Source organism: Jaculus jaculus, chromosome 14, assembly GCF_020740685.1.
Source record: "Jaculus jaculus isolate mJacJac1 chromosome 14, mJacJac1.mat.Y.cur, whole genome shotgun sequence".
NCBI lineage: Eukaryota > Metazoa > Chordata > Mammalia > Rodentia > Dipodidae > Jaculus > Jaculus jaculus.
Genome location: NC_059115.1, coordinates 15,843,340 through 15,866,555, shown reverse-complemented (window position 1 = coordinate 15,866,555; position 23,216 = coordinate 15,843,340). Strand labels below are relative to the sequence as shown.

Here is a 23,216-nt window from a genome sequence, read left to right as displayed (position 1 = left end):
GGTGACCTTTATTCCCCAACAACTCACAAAGAACTTTCTAGCATTATGAAATCTAGCCAACAGGGAGCTGGCTTCCATCTCAATTCCTGCACAACCTCTCGATGTTCTGCAAAGGTAGCCTTCGATGTCTTCAGCAATAGGATTTTAGTGTAATGGTTTTTCACCCAAACTCTTTTACTTATTTAATTTTATTATTTTGAGAGTGAGAGTGAGAGAATGGATGTGCCAGGACCTTCAGCTGCTGGGAACGAACTCCAGATACATGTGCCCCTTATGCACATGTGTGGCATTGCACGCTTCCGTCACTGTGTGTCTGGCTTACGTGCGACCTGGAGATCGAACATGAGTTCTTAGGCTTTGCAGTCAAGTGCCTTAACCACGAAGCAATCCCTGTAGCCCCAAACTCTCTTATTAAGAGAGCTACATCTCTGAATCAGCTAAACAAAAGGAAGGTTTATAATATACCAATTCATGCCATCTTTAGTTTCGTGTGTCTCTTCTCTTTCCTCTCTCTGCCTTGCCCAACACCCCCAGACCCTTCAAGCCCCTGTACTCTGTCCCTCCACTTGCCTGTCAAATATTCTCTCCTCTCATCCCTTCCTACTACCCCCCGTCTTTCTCTCTCCAAACCCCATTCTAGCTTTCTTACTACTACTACTTGTGTGTAGGACCACTTATAAAATAATCGAACTTGGAAGGGTTAATTTCCTTATGACATATCTTTTTCTTTTTTGATAAAAATCACCAAAATATAGTAATTTTATTAGAAAAAGTCACTTTACTACCACCTGCTGTAAAGTTGTCAAAATAAGACCCAAGCCAGTGAGGTAAATGACAGATTTTGATATGGTTCTCTTGTGCAGTGCTCAACCTGCGTGACTTTGTCCCAAGCCCTCCTGAAAGGAGGTGATTCATAGTGTACCGCTGAGCGACAATGAGCTCATGTCTGGGAAACTTACATAAGTCATCCAGGGACAGGGTCAGTCGCTGACCTCCAGGCGCCGCCATTCCATGAGAGTAATGGGCACCTATGTCCAGATTAGATACAGGCAGATGGTTCCAAGTGAACCATCACACCAGCAAACGCCGCGTGCCCATGGTGGGGCTTCTCCCACAGGTGCTCGACTCCCAGCTTGTTCAGCTTCAACTGCATCCGTTGCTACCCACACCCAAGACCATGGACCCCCAACTCATATTTAGTTCTCTCATGCCTCACATTCGGAGATCAATTTATTCTGTTACCTGTTCCTAGGGAGATATGAACAAACTTGCATCCACTCCAGATAGTGACCAGATGACAGACCTAAGTAAAGATTCCACCAAAGTTGAACTTGGAAAAAAAAAATCGATGGATTTATTGTGCTTTTTTACAGACCGTGAGGGAGGGGTTACTACTGCAGTATGAGTGACCCCGTAATAGCTGACCCACCCCCCCTCCTCATAGATGGCGATCTCAGGGAGGGTGCATCATAGAGTCCCCTTTCCACTTAACTTTCTAGTTCATAAGTTCACTCACAGCCTGGTAACAGATGGAAGGAAGGACGGCTGGAACCCAGGTAAGCGTTCTGAGACTCTCTGCTCCTCACTTCACTAGAAAGTGTCAGTAGTCGGGCTGGAGAGATGGCTTAGCAGTTAAGCGCTTGCCTGTGAAGCCTAAGGACCCCGGTTCGAGGCTCGGTTCCCCAGGTCCCACGTTAGCCAGATGCACAAGGGGGCGCACGCGTCTGGAGTTCGTTTGCAGAGGCTGGAAGCCCTGGTGCGCCCATTCTCTCTCTCTCCCTCTATCTGTCTTTCTCTCTGTGTCTTTCACTCTCAAACAAATAAAAATAAATAAATAAATAAATAAATAAATAGCAGTGTGAGCCACCACGCCCAGCTGCTATAAAAAAAAAAAAAGAAAGTGTCAGTAGTCCTGTTACCATAAATGACTGTCACTGTATTGTTCTGCTCAATTTTGTCATAGATACCAGGCCACAGAAGTCTCTATTCCAAGATGGCCGTTAGCTGAGTGTGATCTTCCCAGTAGAAAAGGGCCAAAGTAAGAGACTATGGCATAAATAGCACTGGGACTGTGGTGGTTTGAGTCAGATGTCCCCTATGAACTCATGTGTTTGAAAGCAGGGTCTCTAGCGATGGCAATTTGGAACACGGGTCCTTGCTGGAGGAGGTGTGCTGCTGGGGGCAGGCTTAAGGGTGGTATAACCAGCTCCCTGAGTCTGGCTTCTGCTCACTCTTCTGCTGCTGTTAATCACCTGCTGTGGTAGAGGTACTGTCCACTCTGTGTTCATGCCCATGAGTCGCCTGCCATCATGAAGCTTCCCTTTGAGACTTTAAGCCAATATAACAGTTTTCTGACCATCAGCTTCTTTGGGTTGAGTGCTATGTCCCAGCAGCTAAAAGATAACGACAACATGGACTATCAGCTGAGAACACTTGACTTACAATACTACCGTACCTCCCAACTTTCACAACACTATGCGTTTGATAAACTTAGCTGTTCTGAATGCTAGGTGCCCAGCTGATGGGGATTTGGGAATTAACATCTCCTGGAGGCAGTGTATTGTTGGGGGTGGGCTTATGGGTATAGCCAGCTCCCCCTTGCTAGTGTTTGGCATGCTCTCCTGTCCCTGTTGTCCACCATATGTTGGCCAGGGGGTGATGTCCACCTTCTGCTCATGTCGTCATTTTCCCTGCCATCATGGAGCTTCCCCTCGAGCCTGGAAGCCAAAATAAGCCTCTTTTCCCCACAAGCTGCTCTTGGTTGGGTGATTTCTACCAGCGATGCGGACCTCACTGCAACACCATGCTAACTGAAATTTCAGAGAAAGTTTCTGACTGAGGGCTTCGCCTCCTGGAGCACAGAGCTCCAGTCGCAGGACCCGGGCTCCTCGCCATGTGGTTCTTCCCGCTACAAGCGTGTCCTGGCTCCTCTCCCTCAGCCCACAGGTAGCAGTCCCCTGGATTCATTTACAGCCTCCTCTTCGACAGATTTCCTATGGATTCTATTGCATCCGCCAAAAAAAGGCCAAAAAAATCAAACTCAGGTAGTCACTGGCCCATCATACCCTTATGCTTTCATTGAAAGTACTATTATGCAAAGATCCATCTGTACAGCCCCCAAATTCATTATAGATACATAAAACCACACACACATGTATGTATGTATATGAAAGTTGAAGGGAGATGAGGGAAAGGGAAGAGACTTGCAAGAAGTGTACAGGGGTGGGATGGACTTAAGGACAGACATTTAAGGGGCTGAATATTGTCAAAACAGGATATACTTTAAAGAAATTTTCTATATGAAACACAACACTGCAGAATGATAGTACTCTGATATAAACCCACTCATTCACATGTCTCCCAAGACTTAAAGTATGCAAAAATACTAAGAATCAATTGCATGTAAAATCAAAACCAGAAATTAAGAGAAAAATGGACTAATATGGATGAGTGAAAAGCATGTACACACAATTCCCATTACAAATCTGTATGAAAGGTGTAGATCCCTGGGTCATGTAGGAATGACTTATTAGAAGTAAAGAAATAAAATGCTTATCTGTGGATCCTAGCTACAAATGATTGGATTCCTATGTGAGTAGGAATAAAACTCAGTAGCAGAGGACAGTAGCCAGAAAGGAGATATAAAGGGAATTGAAAGGGATGGAGGAGGGTACTTAATAGGATGGTATTGTATATATGTAAGTAGAAGAACAGATTAATGGGGGCAAAAAGGCCTAAGTGAGGTCAGGGGAAGAGATTGAGTAAAGGAAAGATGGAGGGAGGGCTAATCAAAATCTAAGAAGATATAAATAAGTTATATGGAAACCTACTTTTTTGGACAATGGAACACTCAGGAGCCATAGATTATTAACTAGAAAATTTTCAGTGCCAGGGATGGGATAACTTCCAGTGAGTTGTTGGCCAGGGAGGTCCCCGATGCTCCCAAAGTGTTACAGGCCATTGCTGAGGCCCTTGGTTTCCCACCAGGAATAGATGGTATGACCCTATTGCTGAAAACTCCACATGCTTGGGCTGCAAGATCACTGAGAAATCCTGCTGGAACTGAGCTGAAAACCTCCTCCATGTAGACCAGTTGACAGAAAGTCAAGCTGCATGCAGTTCATTAGGAGAGAGAGAAATCACCAGAAGATACTCAACAGTGGACACTGTAAGCCTTATATTTGGCCAGCTAGGCCAAATGAGCCAACAGGTGTAATAGTGGCATATTTGTTTTGGGGGAAGCCAATTGCTCTCTAATTTGACTGGAGGACCGCTCCATGGGAGGGAATACATCCCTGATACTAAGAACTTAAAACAGGGATAGTCGTGAGCCCTAGGGGTGTAACGTCTGCTGCTGTCTGGCTAAATGTATATACTATGCTCACCAAACTACCCAGTAACCACTTCTTTTAATGTTCATCATATATATATGTATGTGTGTGTATGTATGTCTATATATATATATACACATACACACACACACACACACACACACACACACATATATATATGCTCTACCTCAAAATATTATATATATATATATATATATATATATGTGTATATATATATATATATATATATATATATATATATATATATATATATATATATATTGAGGTACAGTTTCATTCTATTCCAAGCTGACCTGGAATTCACTATGTAGTCTTAGGGTGGCCTTGAACTCACAGTGATCCTCCTACCTCTGCCTTCCAAGTGCTGGGATTAAAGGCATGCGCCACCATGCCCAGCTCATGCCCATATATTAATGCTATTCTCACTTTTGGGTAGAGAAGCTTCTCTTTTCAGATAGCGAGTGACCTTGGGATGACTATGGTGCTGAGATGAAGTGACAGAGGAGTGTTTAGCACTGAAATATCACTACCACACCTTCCATGGCTCAGGCTCCATTGCAGAAGAGGTGGCGGGAAGAATGTAAGAGCCAAAGGAAGGGTAGGACTCCTTACAACATGCTCCTCCAGACACAAAATGGCCTGGATATCCATGACCTCACAGTGCCTGACACTACCTACACAAGACCATCATAATAGGGGGAAAAGATGATGACATCAAAATAAAAGACTGAGAGGGGAAGGGGAAAGGTGGGGAGGGCAAAATTACCATAGGATATTCTTATTTATTTATTTATTTATTTATTTGAGAGCGACAGACAGAGAGAGAAAGAGGCAGATAGATAGATAGAGAATGGGCACGGCAGGGCCTCTAGCCACTGCAAAGGACCTCCAGATATGTGCACTCCATTTGCATCTGGCTAACGTGAGTCCTGGGGAATCGAGCCTCGAACCCGGGTCCTTAGGCTTGACAGGCAAGCACTTAACCACTAAGCATCTCTCCAGCCCACGTATTCTTTACAATTACAGAAGTTGTCAATAAAATTTAAAAAAGAAAGAAAGAAAGAAAATGCTTCATGAGTGGAAAATGGGATGACCCATGTTCTAGAACATGGGGATTGACACCTCACTGAAGTGTAAAATCAACCAGCCACACTGTGTGACCCATGAGCATGCAAACTCTCATCACACTCATGTTTAATTTCTTGTCAGTTATTCCTTCAGGAAACATCTAGTGGTTTGTTTGTTTTTTTTCCCCTGAGAACCATGCTCTTAGGGCTGGATGTTTCAGCGCTCCCAATGTGGTGCTGAAGATCAGGAATGTTCCTGGAGAGCTGCTGGTCTTCAGGTCATCTTGGACGGCTGAGGAAGTTGGGTGTTGGCAGCAGGGAGACGCGCTCACCCGAGGAAGTGCTGGCTTCTGCTGGGACCTGTGCATCTGGGCTGCTGCCAGAAAGAGGTGCCTGCTCTGAGGAAGGCTCTCCCACTGCCAACCCTTCCTGCGAATGCCCGCACAGATCTGTGTAGAAGCACGTGTCTTCATGGATTCCAGAGTCAGTCACATTGACTATCAAGGGTGACCATCACAGGGCTGGCGAGATGGCTTAGAGGTTATGGTGCTTGCCTACAAAGCCTAAGGACCCATGTTCAATTCCCCAGTACCCATGTAAGCCAGATGCACATGTACGTGTAGTTCATTTGCGTGGCTACAGGCCCTGGTGCACCCATTCTCCCTCCCTCTCTTCCTCTCTCTCTCTCATAAATAAAGTGATAAAAATAAAATAATTTTTTTTAAAAAGAGTGACTATCACCGAGTAACATCCAATGGAGAAGGCTGCCAGTAGTGTGTGAGAAACTAAATTCACTGACCTGTCCTTGAGGACCACACACTAATCTGTCAGAAAATGAGCAGGCTGTGGTCATCACTGCCCTAGTTCACATTCTTCTTGCTCACCACACAACATATGCCTAACTTAGCATGGCAGGCATGGGAGCCATGGCAAACTGTGAGGAGAGACATGGGGTTCAACCCAGTCCTAAGTCCCCAGTGAAAATCATCACCCACCAATGTGTCCACATCATCTCTCACGACAGTCCCTGTGGTGTGCACAGCTTCCTGGAACCCCACCGTCTGGCATAGCTGCATCATGTCCTCTGTGGCCAGCACCTCTGAACTTCCTCACCCAGCCCTGCGTCTTGCACACCGCAGCAGTACATTACTCACCTGAAACCTTCAAGGGGATGTATGGTCAGTGTGCTCACTACAAGGGAAACACGACAGAGAATGTGTATATGACAGATATGCTGATTAGATAGATTGTGGCCAGTTCTTTCACAGTGTAGATGTTTATAAAATCATGAAACTGTACACCTTAAACACATGCACTTTTATTTGTCAATGATACATCAAATGTTTTTCACTTTGTTCTTTGTCATTATTAATTTTATTGATAGATCATAAATTGGTATTTAAATTTTCTTCCTTGGACACTTACATTAAATAAGGGTCTATGGATGGTCAAATAAGCAGTGGAACATTAGCACAAGACCAGTGATTTTGTTTGTTTGTTTGTTTGTTTGTTTTCGAGGTAGGGTCTCACTTTAGCCCAGGCTGACCTGGAATTCACTATGGTGTCTCAGGGTGGCCTCGAACTCACGGCGATCCTCCTACCTCTGCCTCCCAAGTGCTGGGATTAAAGGCGTGCACCACCACGCCCGGCTTAAGACCAGTGATTTAATTCTAAATCCATATACCTGACCTGTGGTTGGCACATATTTCTTTAAATTTTTTGTTGTGCTTTTTTTTTTTTGAGTAAGCTCTCACTCTAGCCCAGGCTAACCTGGAACTCACTCTGTATTCTCAGGCTGGCCTTGAACTCACAGCAAGCCTCCTACCTCTGCCTCCTGAGTGCAGCAATGAAAGGCATAAGATACCACTCCCAGCTGAACTGTTTAAAAATATTTTTTCAGCGGGGCACCGTGGTGCACGCCTTTACTACCAGCTCTTGGGAGGCAGAGGTAGACCCAGATTCTGCACAGGACCTGCTGTGGGATGGCAGGAGGTGATGGTCTTGATGAGGGCTTGGAGTCTCAGGAAGGGAAAAATATGGAGGAGGGGAATGAGGAAGGGGCAGAGTCAGAGAAAACAGAGAATGATCCAGGTCCTAGGAGAAGGCCCTGGTGAGGTCTCAGTGCAAAACAAGGTGGGCAGCCTCTCCCCCACCCTTCTGTCTCAGACACCTTCTTATCACACCCTCCCTTTCAGTGCACCCAGGCCCAAAGTGTCCTCAGGAAGGCTTGTGGCCCTGCTGTGTCAGTCACAGAGCCAGGTGGACACTTTTCTTCTTTATAGAGAGGGGATAGCTGATGCCACCCTGAGTCTGAAATCAATGTCCCAAGGTCAGCAGTATCAGGCAGAATTCTTCATCAGTGCTGTGACGTTGGACCTCAGAGGAACCTGCAGGTGCTATGGTTCTCATGACTTGTCCCCCACCTCTTGTCACACCACAGTGACCCCATGGAAGTCATGGTCTCAGGTAAGGGTACCATGGTCTCTCTGAACTCAAGAGCTCTTGGCTGGGGTTCCAGTGAGGGAACCCAGGGAAGGGTCAGCCGGAATGGAATTCACCTCTCCGAGGGGTGGATACCAACAGGGTTCCATCAAGGTATACAGATCCCATGCCTTTTACCGAGCTCCAGAAGATTCCAATGAGCAGCAGCAGGGTCCTGTAGAGGCCTCAGGGCACATGTAGGACAGCTGGTAGACACTGGGGTCCTTGCAGGAGCCTCCTGCCCCTCACCCTTTTCTTGTTCTTGTTTTCATTATCCTCTGGGATTCCAGGCCCCCCCCCCCCCAGTTGCATCCCAACAGCTGTGGAGTGCATCTGTCTGGGGATCTTGCTCCATCCTCAGGCTCCCTTGGAGACTTTAAACTCACCCACATCCTGTGTCAGCTCAGCTTGTGTCCAGGGCCCGAGAGTCTTTCAGACATCTAGCAGAATCCACAGAATCCCAGAGGCCCAGAAGCTTAACTGCAGGAGGAAAAAGAATCCTCACAGAACTATTTGGAGGTCCTACCTATATGAAGAGCAGCTGGGAACTGTGTATATCATGAAGCCTGCTCCCCCCACCCCATAGTGCTGAAGAGCTTATGGCTAAGTTTAGTCTACTAGACATTTCCCTGTCCTCCCTGCTCAGCCAAGCCCTCCCTGCTGAAAGCACCTGCCTTCTTTATGTATGACCCCACTCATTCTTGTTTTTCCTCTGACCATGGGATCCTTTCCTCCTGTTCGTTTTTTTTTTTTTTTTTTTTTTTTTTTTTTTTTTTTTTTTTTTTTTGGCTGCTTGGTATCTCCCTGGGATCTCAGAAGGACACATGAAGGGCTGCCACTATTTACAGATCAGCGGCAGTATGATTGTCTAAAATATGAAAGGTCTTGGTTTGGATTCACAGCACTGAAAGAAATGAAAAAAAAAAAAAAAAACCAAAAAACAGGACACATGAGTTAATGAGCCACTACCCCACTCATTCACCCAGGTGTCTGGAGGGAGCTTCCCTCTCTGTGTGGTGTGTGTACTCTTGTGTGGGCATGTGTGGGTACGTAGGTTTGCAGCTCAGTGGTTGAAGTGTTTGGGTGCTATTCCTCAATCAATTCTCCTTCTTGTCATTGGAGCTGGATCTGTCATGGAAGCTGCAGCCACCAGTTCAGCCAGACTGGCTGAGCAGCAAGCCTGGGGGATCCTCTTTGCCCCGCCTCCCCAGTTCCGGGTTCCAGGCATGCACTGCTCTGCCTGGCTTTTTGCACATGGGCGTGGGCTGGGGACTGAATTCAGCTTCCCATGCTGGCAGGGCAAGCGCTTTCCCCACTGGGCAAGTTCCCCAGGCCTGGGAGCTCCCTCTTGACCAGGCTGCCTGTGAGGGTTGCAGATACAGCAGAGAGCTGAGCTGCCCATCTACCTGGTGTCAACCTCACAATATGCAAATGAGTGCTGAGCTGCAGTAATAATAAGTGAATGAATCTAAATGTTTTTTTTTTAAAAATCCACTGGGGGCAGATTCTGAGATGAAGCCTAATTGGGGAGGCTCTCATAGTCATCTAATGGACCAGCTCTTACAAACGGGTAACTGCGCAGACAAAGGTCCTGGAGCAGTAACATGTGCTTTAAGGAAGATGGACTGTGTAGATAGCATCAACTGAGCAACACGCACTGTGCTCAGACGAGAGGCCAGAATCTGGGGAGGAAGCTAGCTGCCAGACCAGCTAAGGACTGAGGAAGCTTCCCCCCCCCCACCAAGACCCAACTAGGAATGCCATAATTTGATGCTTTTGTCTCAAGCCTCACTCTGGCCACCTTGTGGAAATCTGGTTGGGGAAATCCTGAGCGAAACAGGAGACACTGTCTATGTCTTACTGACTCCCTGCTACAGAGCCCAGAAGAGAAAGACCCTTGGACAGTGACATATACTTAGATGAAACTGTCTAGGCTCAGGAGGATGGGGGCTGTGCCTCCCTTCTCCCCAATCAGAGGAATTCCTGGGCATGAATGATGGACAGGAGAAAATAGAAAGATGGACAGTTAGGTGGACCCTGTCCTTCTCAGGTCCCCAGGCTCTCACTCTCTCCACTCCAGGTTGTGGAATCACATCCAGGATGGGACCTAAGCCCAAGGTGAACTTCAAGATATGCTGACAGTGACAGCTGCACCTCCTTCCTGCCTGAGAGGTGAGACCAGCCACCACCCTGCTCTGAAGTCTACCTGTCCATGAAGAGCCTGACCCCACACTTCATAGAGGGGCACTTAAGACATCTCAGGGCACTGGATCTGCCCCCAGTGGATAGTAACTAGGGAACCCAGCTGTCATACATACTTCATATGCCACTTGAGGATTCTGGGAACTGTGGAGATATGATTCTGCAATTAGGTGTAACTAACACCCTTTCATTGTTTAAACAAAGTGAAGGGCTTTTCAATAACAAATAGATGAAATGAGAAAGGAAAACTGAAGTGAAATTTCTGAATTGAAGGATAATGTAACCATGATACACTTAACTATGCAACTGGAAAATTCTGACCCATGAATAAATACTTAAGCAACTAAAAGGCCTTCAAACCAATGTCCTCATTGCTCATACAGAATTGAAAATACAGAAAGAATAGCAGCCGAACCCAATGATGGCGCAGGGAAGGGAATGAAGGGCAACATTAGCTCCTACCCAAGCCTGGGGGTGAAGGCCTATAAGCCCAGTGATCAGATTACTAAAGCAGGAGGAAAATATGTTTGAGGCCCACCAGTGCTGCACACGCACAGAGTTCAGGCCAGTCTGGGCAACTTGGAAAGACCTTATCTCAAAATAAAAAGGGTGCTGGGCTATAGCTCAGTGGCTCACTGAGAGTATTTACCTCCTAATACAGTATATGCAAAGTCCTGGGTTCATTCCTCAGTTAAGGGGAGGAGAGAGGAGAGAAGGAAGGAGTGTGTGAAAAGGCAGAGAGAGAAGGGGAGGGAGAGGGACAGAGATCACCGTCCATCATGGAGGAGAAGACACGGTGCTAGGAGCTGGTGACTTTCAGTCAACAGTGATGAAGGAAGGTGTGCGGAATGCCAGTGCTCAGCTAACTCTCTCCTTTCATTTTTTTAATGTATTTTTTTTTTTATTTGAGAGAGAGAGAAAGAGAGAGAGGCAGATAGAAAGAGAGAACAGGCGTGCCAGGGCCATCAGCCTCTATAAACGAACTCCAGATGCATGCACCACCTTGTGCATCTGGCTTGCATGGGTCCTAGGGAATTGAATCTGGGTCCTTTGGCTTTGTAGGCAAATGCCTTAATCACTAAGCCATCTCTCCAGCCTTCTCCTTTTTTTTTTTTTTTTTTTTTGAGGTAGCGTCTCACTCTAGCTCAGGCTGACCTGGAATTCACTATGTAGTCTCAGGGTGGCCTTGAACTCATGGCAATCCTGGCTCTGCCTCCCGAGTGCTGGGATTAAAGGCATGCATCACCACGCCCGGGTCTCCTTTTATTTTTAACAAAGAATCAAATTTAATTTTGGCATTTTTCTAACAAAATTGCTGTTGCCCTGTCCTGCTCTTCTGCCCTCCTACCAAAATAGCCTCTTTTCTGCTTTTATGTCACATGTATACTTTTGCTCCCCTCCCCCTTCCCGGTTCCTTGTTTCCTTCTTGTGGATTCCTGTCCAATTTCATAGCGTGCACCCACTTTCACATCCCTTTATGGACTTGCACGCAATATTATTAACAGGATCCACATGTGAGAGAGAACATGCAATTTTGGCCTTTCTGGTTTAGGGTTACCTCACATATCATGTAACGATCTTTCCAGTTCTATCATTTCCTTTAAGTTTCATAATTTCATTTTCATTACAGCTGAATAAAACTCCACTGTGTGTTTGCATGACATATTAATTAACCAGTCATCAGTGGAGAGATGTTTGGGTTGATTCCACTTTCTAGTTGCTATGAGTACAGCAGAAAAGGACTTGGATATGCGAGTGGGTCCCCTTTTCTGAAAGTCCAAGATCCATACAGACAGAATAGTGCCATGCACAATAAGGGTGGGTCTTAACACCTCAAGTTAACCAAGATAATTGTCACAGACATCTTCAGAGACTGGGTGCTAGGAGATTCTAGGTCCTGTCAAGGTGACAGTCAGCAGGAACTGTCTCAGCTCTCTCCCTCTCCCTTTCCTCCTGTCAGCCCCCCTCTTCCCCTCTCCATTTCCTCCTGTCACCCCCTCTCTCCCTCTCCCTTTCATCTGTCAGGCTCCCTGTCTCTCCTAACCTTTCCTCCCGTCAGCCCCCTCTCTCCTGATCCCTTTCCTCCTGTCAGCCCCCCTCTCTCTTTTTTCCTGTCAGCCACTCCTCTCTCCCATTCCATTTCCTCTTGTCAGCCGCCCTCCCTCTCCCTTTCATCCTCTCAGCCCCCCATCTCCCTCTCTCTCTCCTCCTGTTAGACCCCCATCTCCTGTTCCCTTCCCTCCTGTCAGCCCCATCTCCATCTCCCTTTCGTTATGTCAGCCCTCCTCTCTCCTGTTCCCTTTTCCCTGTCAGCCCCCCCTCTCTCCCTCGCTCTTTCCTCCTGTCAGACCCCCTCTCTGATTTATTTATTTTGTTTTGTTTAAGAAAAGTTTTACTAATCTCTTAATATTTCTGTAATGTTATTGCAATGCATTTGAAAAACAGACAGTGGCTTCTGATTAACTTGGCGGTGTGGGAACCACACCAAAGCAACCTGGGGGAGAGAAAGCCAAAAAATACCCAAGCAAAAGTCTCTCTCTTACCATAAATGAGGTGTATAAGCAATTAAAGTGGCAGCAGAGAATTAGGAGGTTACAGATCATCTAGAGCCCACACAGGCCAGTGGAAGCGGCTGCAGCAGTGGAGGCAACAGGTCCATTGGGCCACAGCTGCCAGGCTCAGCTTGAGCCACAGGAAAAGCCAGGTGAGGGGATTTTCCACTCACACCGGAGCTCTTCACAAACTCCAGAAATGTGAAGGGAGAACGGCAGTGAATATTGGAAGCGCAGATCACGAGGTAGATGATCATGTGGACCAGCAGGAGAACTAGAGCCACCATCCACAGCCTCCCCTCCCCCACCTCCAGCACAAGTGCCAGCAAGCACTGGAGACCAGAGCAGCGATCACAGCACCCAGCACCAGCGACCAGAGCAGCGATCCAGTGACCCAGCCAGCCTACTTGAACCCACAGTGCACCAAAGAGGGACCCAAGCAGGAGCGCAGCACAACTGAGACCAAAATCATCCCAAAAGGTAACTGGGATTACACCAGTTCATACCCGTCTAATAAACCTGGTATAATGGCCTGACATGGAAGTGTTAATTGCACCTTTATATCAGGATAAATTATATGTTGAATCTGATGGATGGTCAGATTTGCCATCCTTAAATAAGCTATATTTTGGGCTTGTTATTTGTTGCTTCTTGATTGATAGTGGCTTTGTTTCCTCTTCTGTTATACATTAGGGAAGGGTCTCACTTGGTCATAAGCTGACTTTGAACCCTCAATAGACCAGAAATCTTAACTGTCTTGTTGTCAGGATTAAGGGAGTGGGTGAGGCACCACACAGCCTAAGGGACAGACAATCTGGTTATATTAATACCTACTCTTGCATAAATGCTCTGTGCTGTTTTTCATTGAATGTGTACATTGTTGGTTAAATTTTAGAAACTATGTGTGTTTTGTTCCACTGAGCCTACTTGAATACTCTCATAGCAAGCAAACGTAACACCTAGGGTCACTTTTGTAGATACTCTGAGAGCCATGACAGTCATACATAGCACCTTAATTTCCTACCCTGAAGATATATAACATCAGATTGATTGACACATATAATAATACCCAGCTAACTAGAAAATCAAGCATTAAATAATCCAAGATGCAAAAATATATACATTACAACACAAGAACCACCAAAAATCAAGACAATATAAATCCACCAAAAAGTATTAATGCATCAGAAATGACCTCCAGTGAGAACGAGTTAGAGGAAATGCCTGAGAAAGATTTCAAAAGAAAGATTATAAATATGCTCAAAGAAGTCAAAGAAGAGGGCTGGAGAGATGGCTTAGTGGTTAAGTCATATACCTGTGAAGCCTAAGGACCCTGGTTCGATTCTCCAGGTCCCATGTTAGCCAGATGCCCAAGGGGGCGCATGCATCTGGAGTTCCTTTACAGTGGCTAAAGACCCTGGTGCACCCATTCCTCTCTCTGTGTCACTAATTAATAAATAAAGTTTAAAAAAATCTTTTAAAAAAGGTCAAAGAAGAAATCAAAGGAATGAAAGAGGAAATCAAAGGAATCAAAGAAAACACAGGACACCAATTTGTGAAATAAAATAAGGAAAAATAAGGAAAAATAAAGAAATAAGGAAAATAAGGAAATAGAAATAATAAAGAAAATCTACTCAGAATTACTAGCAATGAAGAACACAGCTAATGAAATAAAAGACTCTGTGGAAAATCTCACCAGTAGAATGGATGAAGGAGAGGACAGAATATCTAAAGTAGAAGACCAGGTGGCAGATCCATACAGTCCAACAAAAAGAAAGACAAACTAGTAGAAAAGTATGAACGGGAATTTCAAGATATTCAGGACACCATGAAAAGATCAAAAATAAGAATACAGGGTATATTAGAAGGAGAAGAATTTCACTCCAAAGACTTAGTAGGCATCTTCAACAAAGTCATAGAAGAAAACTTCCCCCAAATTGGGAAAGAGGTGCCAATGCAGATACAGAAATCCTTTAGAACACCAACCAGACAAAACCTGGAAAGAATCTCTCCTCACCATGTTATAATCAAACTACCAAACACGCAATCCAAAGAAAAAATACTGAAAGCAGTTAGAGAGAAAAATCAAGTTATCTACAAAGGCAAGCCCATTAGGATCACAGCAGATTACTCAATACAAACTTTAAAAGCCAGAAGGGCTTGGAGTGATGTATTCCAAGTTCTGAAAGATAACAACTGTCAACCAAGGCTACTTTATCCTGCAAAGCTATCCAATCAAATAGATGGAGAAATCAGGACATTCCATAACAAAAGCAGGCTAAAGGAGTATTTGAAGACAAAACCAGCTCTACAGAAAATACTTGAAAGAATTCTCCATGCTGAAGAGAAAGTAAAGCACACATATAAGGAACCTGGAAAAAACAAACAATACTCAAATACTAGTTAAAAGAAGAGAGCAAAGGCAAAACCAGAAGAACTATAAAAAAAATGGCAAAAATAAATACACACCTTTCAATAATACCTCTTAATATCAATGTCCTCAATGCCCCAAACAAAAGACAGGTTTGCAGACTGGGTTACAAGCAGGATCCTGCAGTTTATTGCCTCCAAGAAACCCACCTTTCAACAAAGAATGGATACTACCTTAGGGTGAAAGGTTGGAAAACGATATTGCAAGCAAATGGGCAGCAGGGGTCGCTATTCTAATATCTGACAAGGTAGACTTCAGTCCAACATTAGTTAGTAAAGACAAGGAAGGTCACTTTATATTGATTAAAGGCACACTCCAACAGGAGGACATTACAATCCTAAACATCTATGCACCTAACATGGGGGCTCCCAACTTCATCAAACAAATGTTATTAGAACTAAAGTCACAGATAACACCAAACATAATGGTAGTGGGTGACTTCAATACCCTACTCTCATCAATTGACAAGTCATCCCAGGAAAAAATAAACAGAGAGGCATCTGGACTAAATGAGGTTATAGAAGAAATGGACCTAACAGATATATACAGGACATTTCATCCAAATGCTGCAGAATATACATTCTTTTCAGAAGCACATGGAACATTCTCTAAAATAGTCCATATATTAGGACACAAAGCAAATCTTAACAAATACAGGAAAATTGAAATAATTCCTTGCATTCTATCTGACCACAATGGAGTCAAACTACAAATCAATAGCAAGAAAAGCTATAAAACATACACAAAATCACGGAAACTAAACACTGCACTATTAAATGATGAATGGGTCAATGAAGAAATCAAAAAGGAAATCCAAAAATTTATAGAGTCAAATGATAATGAGAACACAACATACCAAAATTTCTGGGACACAATAAAGGGAGTCCTAAGAGGTAAATTTATAGCTTTAAGTGCCTATATAAAGAAATTAGAAAGGTCTCAAGTAAACAACCTAATGCTTCACCGTAGAGCCTTGGAAAAAGAAGAATAAGGCAAACAAAAAATCACTAGACAAGAAGAAATAATAAAAATTAGGGCAGAACTTAATGAAATAGAAACCAAAAAAACAATCCAAAGAACCAATGAAACAAAGAGTTGGTTCTTTGAAAGGATAAACAAGATTGATAAACCCTTAACAAGTCTGACCAAAATAAAGAGAGAAGAGACACAAATTAATAAAATTAGAGAGGAAAAAGGTAACATCACAACAGATACCAGAGACATTAAAAAAATCATAGGGACATACTATAAAAACATATAGTCGGGCTGGAGAGATGGCTTAGTGGTTAAGTGCTTGCCTGTGAAGCCTAAGGACCCCGGTTTGAGGCTTGATTCCCCAGGACCCACATTAGCCAGATGCACAAGGGGGCGCACGCATCTGGAGTTCGTTTGCAGTGGCTGGAAGCCCTGGCGAGCCCATTCTCTCTGTCTACCTGCCTACATCTGTATATCTCTCTCTCTGAAATAAAAATAAAATATAAAAAAAGAAAAATAAAACATATAGTCCACTAAGTATGAAAATCTGAAAGAAATGGATGATTTCCTTGATTTATATGACCTACCTAAATTAAATCAAGATGAGATTAATCTCTTAAATAGACCTATAACAAGTATCAAGATCCAAGTGGTTTTCACAAATCTCCCAACTGAAAGAAGTCCAGGCCCAGATGGATTCACTGCTGAATTTTACCAGACCTTCAGGGAAGAACTAACGCCATTGCTCCTTAAGCTTTTCCATAAAATAGGAAAAGAAGGAATCCTACCAAATTCCTTCTATGAAGCTAGCATCACCCTGATACAAAAACCAGGCAAAGATAGAACAAAAAAAAAAGAAAATTACAGACAAATCTCCCTCATGAACATAGATGTAAAAATCCTCAACAAAATACTGGCAAACAGAATACAAGAATATATCAAAAAGATCATTCATCCTGACAAAGTAGGCTTTATCCCAGAGATGCAGGGATGGTTCAACATATACAAATTGATATATGTAATACATTATATAAATAGACTAAAAGACAAAAATCACATGATCATCTCTTTAGATGCAGAAAAAGCATTTGATAAAATCCAACATCCCTTCATGATAAAAGTCCTACAGAGACTGGGAATAGAAGGAACATATCTCAATATAATAAAGGCTATTTATGACAAGCCTACAGCCAACATCTTACTAAATGGGGAAAAACTGGATACTTTTCCACTAAAATCAAGAACAAGAGAAGGGTGTCCACTGTCCCCACTTTTATTTAATATAGTACTGGAAGTCTTAGCCATAGCAATAACACAAGAGACACACATAAAAAGGATATAAATTGGAAAGGGAGAGATCAAGTTATCATTATTTGCAGATGACATGATTCTATATATAAAGGACCCTAAATACTCTACCAGCAAAATGTTAGAGCTGATAAACACCTACAGCCATGTAGCAAGATACAAAATAAATACACAGAAATCAGTAGCCATCCTATATGCTAATTACAAACACAGAGAGGATGAAATCAGAGAATCACTCCCATTCACAATTGCATCAAAGAAAATAAAGTACCTTGGAATAAACCTAACCAAAGAAGTAAAGGATCTCTACAATGAAAACTTTATAAAACTCAAGCAAGAAACTACAGAAGACACTAGGAAGTGGAAAAACATCCCTTGTTCCTGGATTGGAAGAATCAGTATTGTGAAAATGGCAATCTTGCTAAAAGCAATCTACACATTTAATGCAACCCCCATCAAAATTCCAATGGCATTCTTCATGGAAAGAGAAAAAACAATCCAAAAATTCATTGGAATTATTAAAAACCTCCAATATCTAAAATAATACTGAGCAACAAAAATAAGGCTGGTGGTATCATCATACCTGATTTTAACCTATACTATAGAGCCATAGTACCAAAACAGCATGGTACCGGCACAAAGCAGACATGTAGATCAGTGGAACAGAATAGAGGACCCAGATGTAAGTCTGGGTAGCTATAGCCACCTGATATTTGACAAAAATGCCAAAAATACTCATTGGAGAAAATACAGTCTCTTCACCAAATGATGCTGGGAAAACTGGGCATGCATCTGTAGAAGGATGAAAATAGATCCTTTTCTCTCTCCATGCACAAGAATTAAGTCCAAATGGATTAAATATCTTAACATTGGACCTGAAACTGCTAGAGGAAAATGTAGGGGAAACCCTTCACTATATTGGTTTTGGCAAAGACTTTCTGAATATAACCCCAATTGCTCAGGCAATAAAACCACAGATTAACCACTGGGACCTCATGAAATTACAAAGATTTTGTATGGAAAAAGACACTGAATAAAGCAAAGGTGCAACCTACAGAATGGGAAAAATATTTTCCAGCTATATATCTGATAGAGGATTAATATCTAGGATATACAAATAACTCAAAAAAATAATAAGAAATCAAACAAACCAATTAAAAATGGGCTATGGAACTAAATAGAGAGTTCTCAAAAGAAGAAATACGGATGGTGTATAAGCATCTAAAAAATGTTCTACATCCCTAGTCATCAGGGAAATGCAGATTAAAAATGACAGGAGTGAGATTGGCTACCATCATGAAAACAAATAACCATAAATGCTGGTGGGGATGTGGAAAAAGAGGAACCCTTCTACACTGCTGGTGGGAATGCAATCTGGTTCAGCCATTGTGGAAATCAGTGTGGAATTTCCTAAGACAGCTACAAATTGATCTACCATATGACCCAGCTATAGCACTCCTAGGCATGTATCCTAAGGACTGATCTCATTACCTTAGAAATACTTGCTTGACCTTGTTTATTGCTCCTCAATTCACAATAGCTGGGAAATGGAACCAGCCTAGATGTCCCTCAACTGATGAGTGGATAATGAAGATATGGCACATTTACACAATGGAGTTCTTAATCAGCAGTAAAGAAAAATGAAGTTATGAAATTTGCAGGAAAATGGATGGATCTGGAAAAGATTATACTAAATGAGATAACCCTGGCCCAGAAAGCCAAGTGTTGCATGTTCTCTCTCATATGTGGATCCTAGCTACAGATGATTGGGCTTCTGTGTGAGAAGGAAAAAACTCAGTAGCAGAGGCCAGTAAGCTAAGAAAGAGATATAAAGGGGAGAGAAAGGAAGGGAGGGGGGTACTTAATAGGATGGCATTGTACATATGTAAATAGAAGAATAGATTAATGGGGGGTGAAAAGGCCCAAAGTGTGGTTAGGGGAAGAGATTGAATAAAGGAAAAGTGGAGGGTGGTCTAATCAAAATCTAAGAGAATATAAATAAATCATATGGAATCTTACTTTTTGGACAATGTAACACTCAGGAGCCGTAGATTGTTGCTAGAAAATTTTTAGTGACAGGGATGGGATATTTTCCAGTGAGTTGTTGGCCTGGGAGGTCCCTGATACCCTCAAAACATTATAGACCATTACCAAGGCCCTAGGTTTCCCACCAGGAATAGATAGTAAGACCCTATTGCTGAAGATTCCACATAATTGGGCTGCAAAGCCACTGTGAAATCGTGCTGGAATTGAGTTGATAACCTCCTCCATGTAGACCAGATGACAGAAAGCTGGAAGAAGCCATTCTACATGCAGTTCAATGGGAGAAAGAGAAATCACCAGTGAAGAGACTCAACAATGGACATTACAGCCTTATATTTTTCCAGCCAGGCCAAATGAACCTATGGGTACAATAGTGGCACGTCTATCATGGTGGAAACCAACTGCCCTCTAATTGCACTGGAGGCCTGCTCCATGGGAGGGAATACATCCCTGATACTGAAAACTTAAAACAGGGGTAGTCATGAGCCCTAGGGGTGTAACGTTTGCTGCTGTCTGGCTAAATGTATATACTATGCTTATCAAACTGTCCAGTAAGCACTTCTCTTAATATTCATACCTTATATTAATGTTACTCTCACTTTTGGTAGAGAATCTTCTCTTTTCAGATGGCAATGACCTTGGGATGACTCAGAAGGTGTCATGGAAGGTGGTGGAAGGAATTGACCAGAATACTCAGTACTATAATATCTCTATCACACCTTCCAAGGCTCAGGGTCTAATGTGGAAGAGGTGGCAGAAATAATGTAAAAGCCAAAGGAAGGGTAGGACTCCTTACAATATGCTCCCTCCAGACATAAAATGGCCTGGATCTCCATGACCTCACAGTGCCTGACACTACCTACACAAGACCATCATAAGAGGAGAAAAAGATCATGACATCAAAATAAAATGAGACTGATTAAGATGGGAAGGGGATATGATCGAGAATGGAATTTCATAGGGAAAAGTGGGGGGAGGAAGGGTATTACCATGGGATTTTTTTTATCATAGAAGATGTTAATAAAAATTTGAAAGAAAAAAAGAAGATACTATTATAGGCTTAAGTAACAAATAAATTTTATACAGTTAAATTATTACCCAGGCCTATGGGATTTTTTGAATAACTATAAGACCCGCAAAAATATTAAATCTTAAAGATTAAATCAGTATTAATATCTACTGTATCTTTGAAAGTCAAACTTTAAAATAAAAAAAAAAACAAAGAACAAAAGAAAAAAAAGAAAGTCAAATTTTAACTGTTTATTTCTCAAGAATCCTAATATATTGAAATTTCTCCCAAATACAGTGCTCTCAAACCCCAAAAGAAAGGTTTAGGAAATTCCAATACCAAGAACATAGAGACAAAAAGAACTAGAAATATTGAACTTGCAAGTTGAACCTGAACGTCATAGCTGACTTTACTTAGACTAGTCATTAATATGCCTGTGTAATGAGTATTGTATGACAGTCTTTGAATCACAAAGTTTGTCAGGAACATTAAAATTCGTAACATAAGCTGGGCATAGTGGCACACCCCTTAAATCTTAGACTTGGGAAGCAGAGGTAGGAGGATTATCGTGAGTTCAAGGCCACCCTGACACTACATAGTGAATTGTAGGTCAGCCTGGGCTAGAGCAACCTCCAAAACAAATACCTCCAAAAACCAAAACAAATAAACAAAAATAGTAACATGAAGTATTATTCCTATCACATTTTCCTCCTAAGTTATGTTTATAACAAAACAATGGGTAAAATGGTTTATGACACTTGCTTTTTACACAATCAGAGATAGCAGAGGTGTGTGCATCTGATGGCTGAGAATCCACTCATTGTGCTTACTTACAGGTGTAATGAACAAGCAACACACACATCTTCCAAACATTTCCAGGTAATGCACACTAACATAAAAGTCCCAAAGAAAGATAACTGGAGATTGCATTAAATATTGTTTTAGTCGGAAATAATTGCAATAATAAAACAAACAACATTATACATTATTTTCAATGAGCTTCTGAAACTGAAGAGCAGAAATAAGTCTCAGGATCTACATCAGGGCAAAACTGGCAGTTCTGTGAAATGTGGGAGCTGCATTAGCAAAACCACAGACACAACACACCTTTGCCTGGAGAAAGCCCTGTCCTAGCTTGGAGGATAGCTGAACACCAGCTACGACTTGTTCAGTCTGAAGCCACCTGAGAAACTGGTCCAAGGCATGAAGAGAACCAGCCGTCCTAGTGGCAAGGGGGAAGTAAACTTTGAATGGGTTCACCAACTGCGTATTTTTTAAATGGCTTTGAATTTTAAAAAGTGTAACGCTTCATTACGTTTTTTCTTTTTTCAGAAACAAATCAAATGATTAGAGCTCAACGCAATTTAGAAACGCAGAGTGGGTGCTGGGTGACTGGAGGTCACCACAGGTGTGGCAGTTGAGAAAGTCAGTTGTTGGAGTAAACGACACCGTGGCTGGGACAGCAGAAACAAGGGAATGATGCTCTGGAGAGGAGGTAGGGGCATTCTACCATTGGCCAGTGGACAGACGAGGGGTCCAGCTGGAGGGGGGATCTGTAATTCTATGTGCCACTGCTCATCTATGTCTTCATAGAGGGTAATTTCAATGACTCGAAGCCCTCTCTCAATGGGGTCTGTCAGGAGGAGGCCTTGAGGAGCACATATCTTCTCATTCTGTTCTGGAATGTATTGGAGATCTTCTTGAGAACTTTCTTGTAGTGGGTCTCCATGCACAAGAAGATGGTGCATGATGTCAAACTATCCAGACAGCCTTCAAGATATGACTGGCCCCCAAGCTTCTCGGTTTCTGCATAAAGGCTGTTTAGAGTTCAAACTCTCTCTTCAAATTGCTGTCTATCAACCCTGTTCTCCAGCTTGGTGGGGAGCATGGTCTAGAACTGGCAGCGTGGGCTATTGCTGTTAATGTCGCTGGATGAAGACCCTCCCGGACACAGGTGCCTGCTGCGGCCTCATGGCAAGGACAGGAGCTGCTGAGCCAGCTCCAGGGCTCTCCAGCTGCTGTTGCACCTATTTTATTTTAAAATATTGATTTTTTTTTTTTAACTAAGAAAGGTGGTACTTAGACCTTCCCTCACATCCCCAATTCTGGTGAGGATCTTTTTTTTGGGGGGGGAGGGTTACTTGTATGCATTGTGAAGACCAAGAGGTCTCAGTCAGTCTGTGGGAGAAATGGAAGGGAACATGTTGCCTCAGGCTATCCCCACCCATCCTGAGGCTTTTACAGTCTTTCTACCCCCTCTTCTGCAATGTTCCCTGACCCTTGGTGGCATGACAGATATCTGATTTATTTTATTTATTTATTTAGATTTCTTTTTTATTTATTTATTTATTTATCTTTTTTTTTAATTTAATTTATTAGTTTTCTTTTCAGTAAATACAGGCAGTTTGGTACCATTATTTAGGCTCATCTGTGATCTACCCCCTCCCATTAGACCCTCCTTGTTAATGAAAATGGGTCGTGCATTGTGGAGTTAGCCCCCAGTTATTGGTAAAATGATTTATTTTTTATTTATTTATTTGAGAGCGGAGAGCAGGAAGAGAGAGAGAGAGAGAAAGAGAGAGAGAGAGAGAATATGAGCACACCAGTGCCATGTACCACTGCAAAAGAACTTTGTGCACCTGGCTTTATGTGGGTACTGAGAAATTAAACCCTGGCCATCAGGCTTTTCAAGCAAGCACTTTAAATACTCAGCCATCTCCTAGCTCCTATTTTTTTCTTTCTTTCTTTTTTTTTTTTGGTTTTTCGAGGTAGGGTCTCACTCTGATCCAGGCTGAC

The 23,216-nt window shown here is 42.9% G+C and overlaps 1 pseudogene; it reads right to left on the bottom strand.

The window, feature by feature from the left end:
• Positions 1-21,999: 21,999 nt before the first annotated feature.
• On the bottom strand, positions 22,000-22,393 carry LOC101617982 (annotated as a pseudogene).
• Positions 22,394-23,216: the final 823 nt, after the last annotated feature.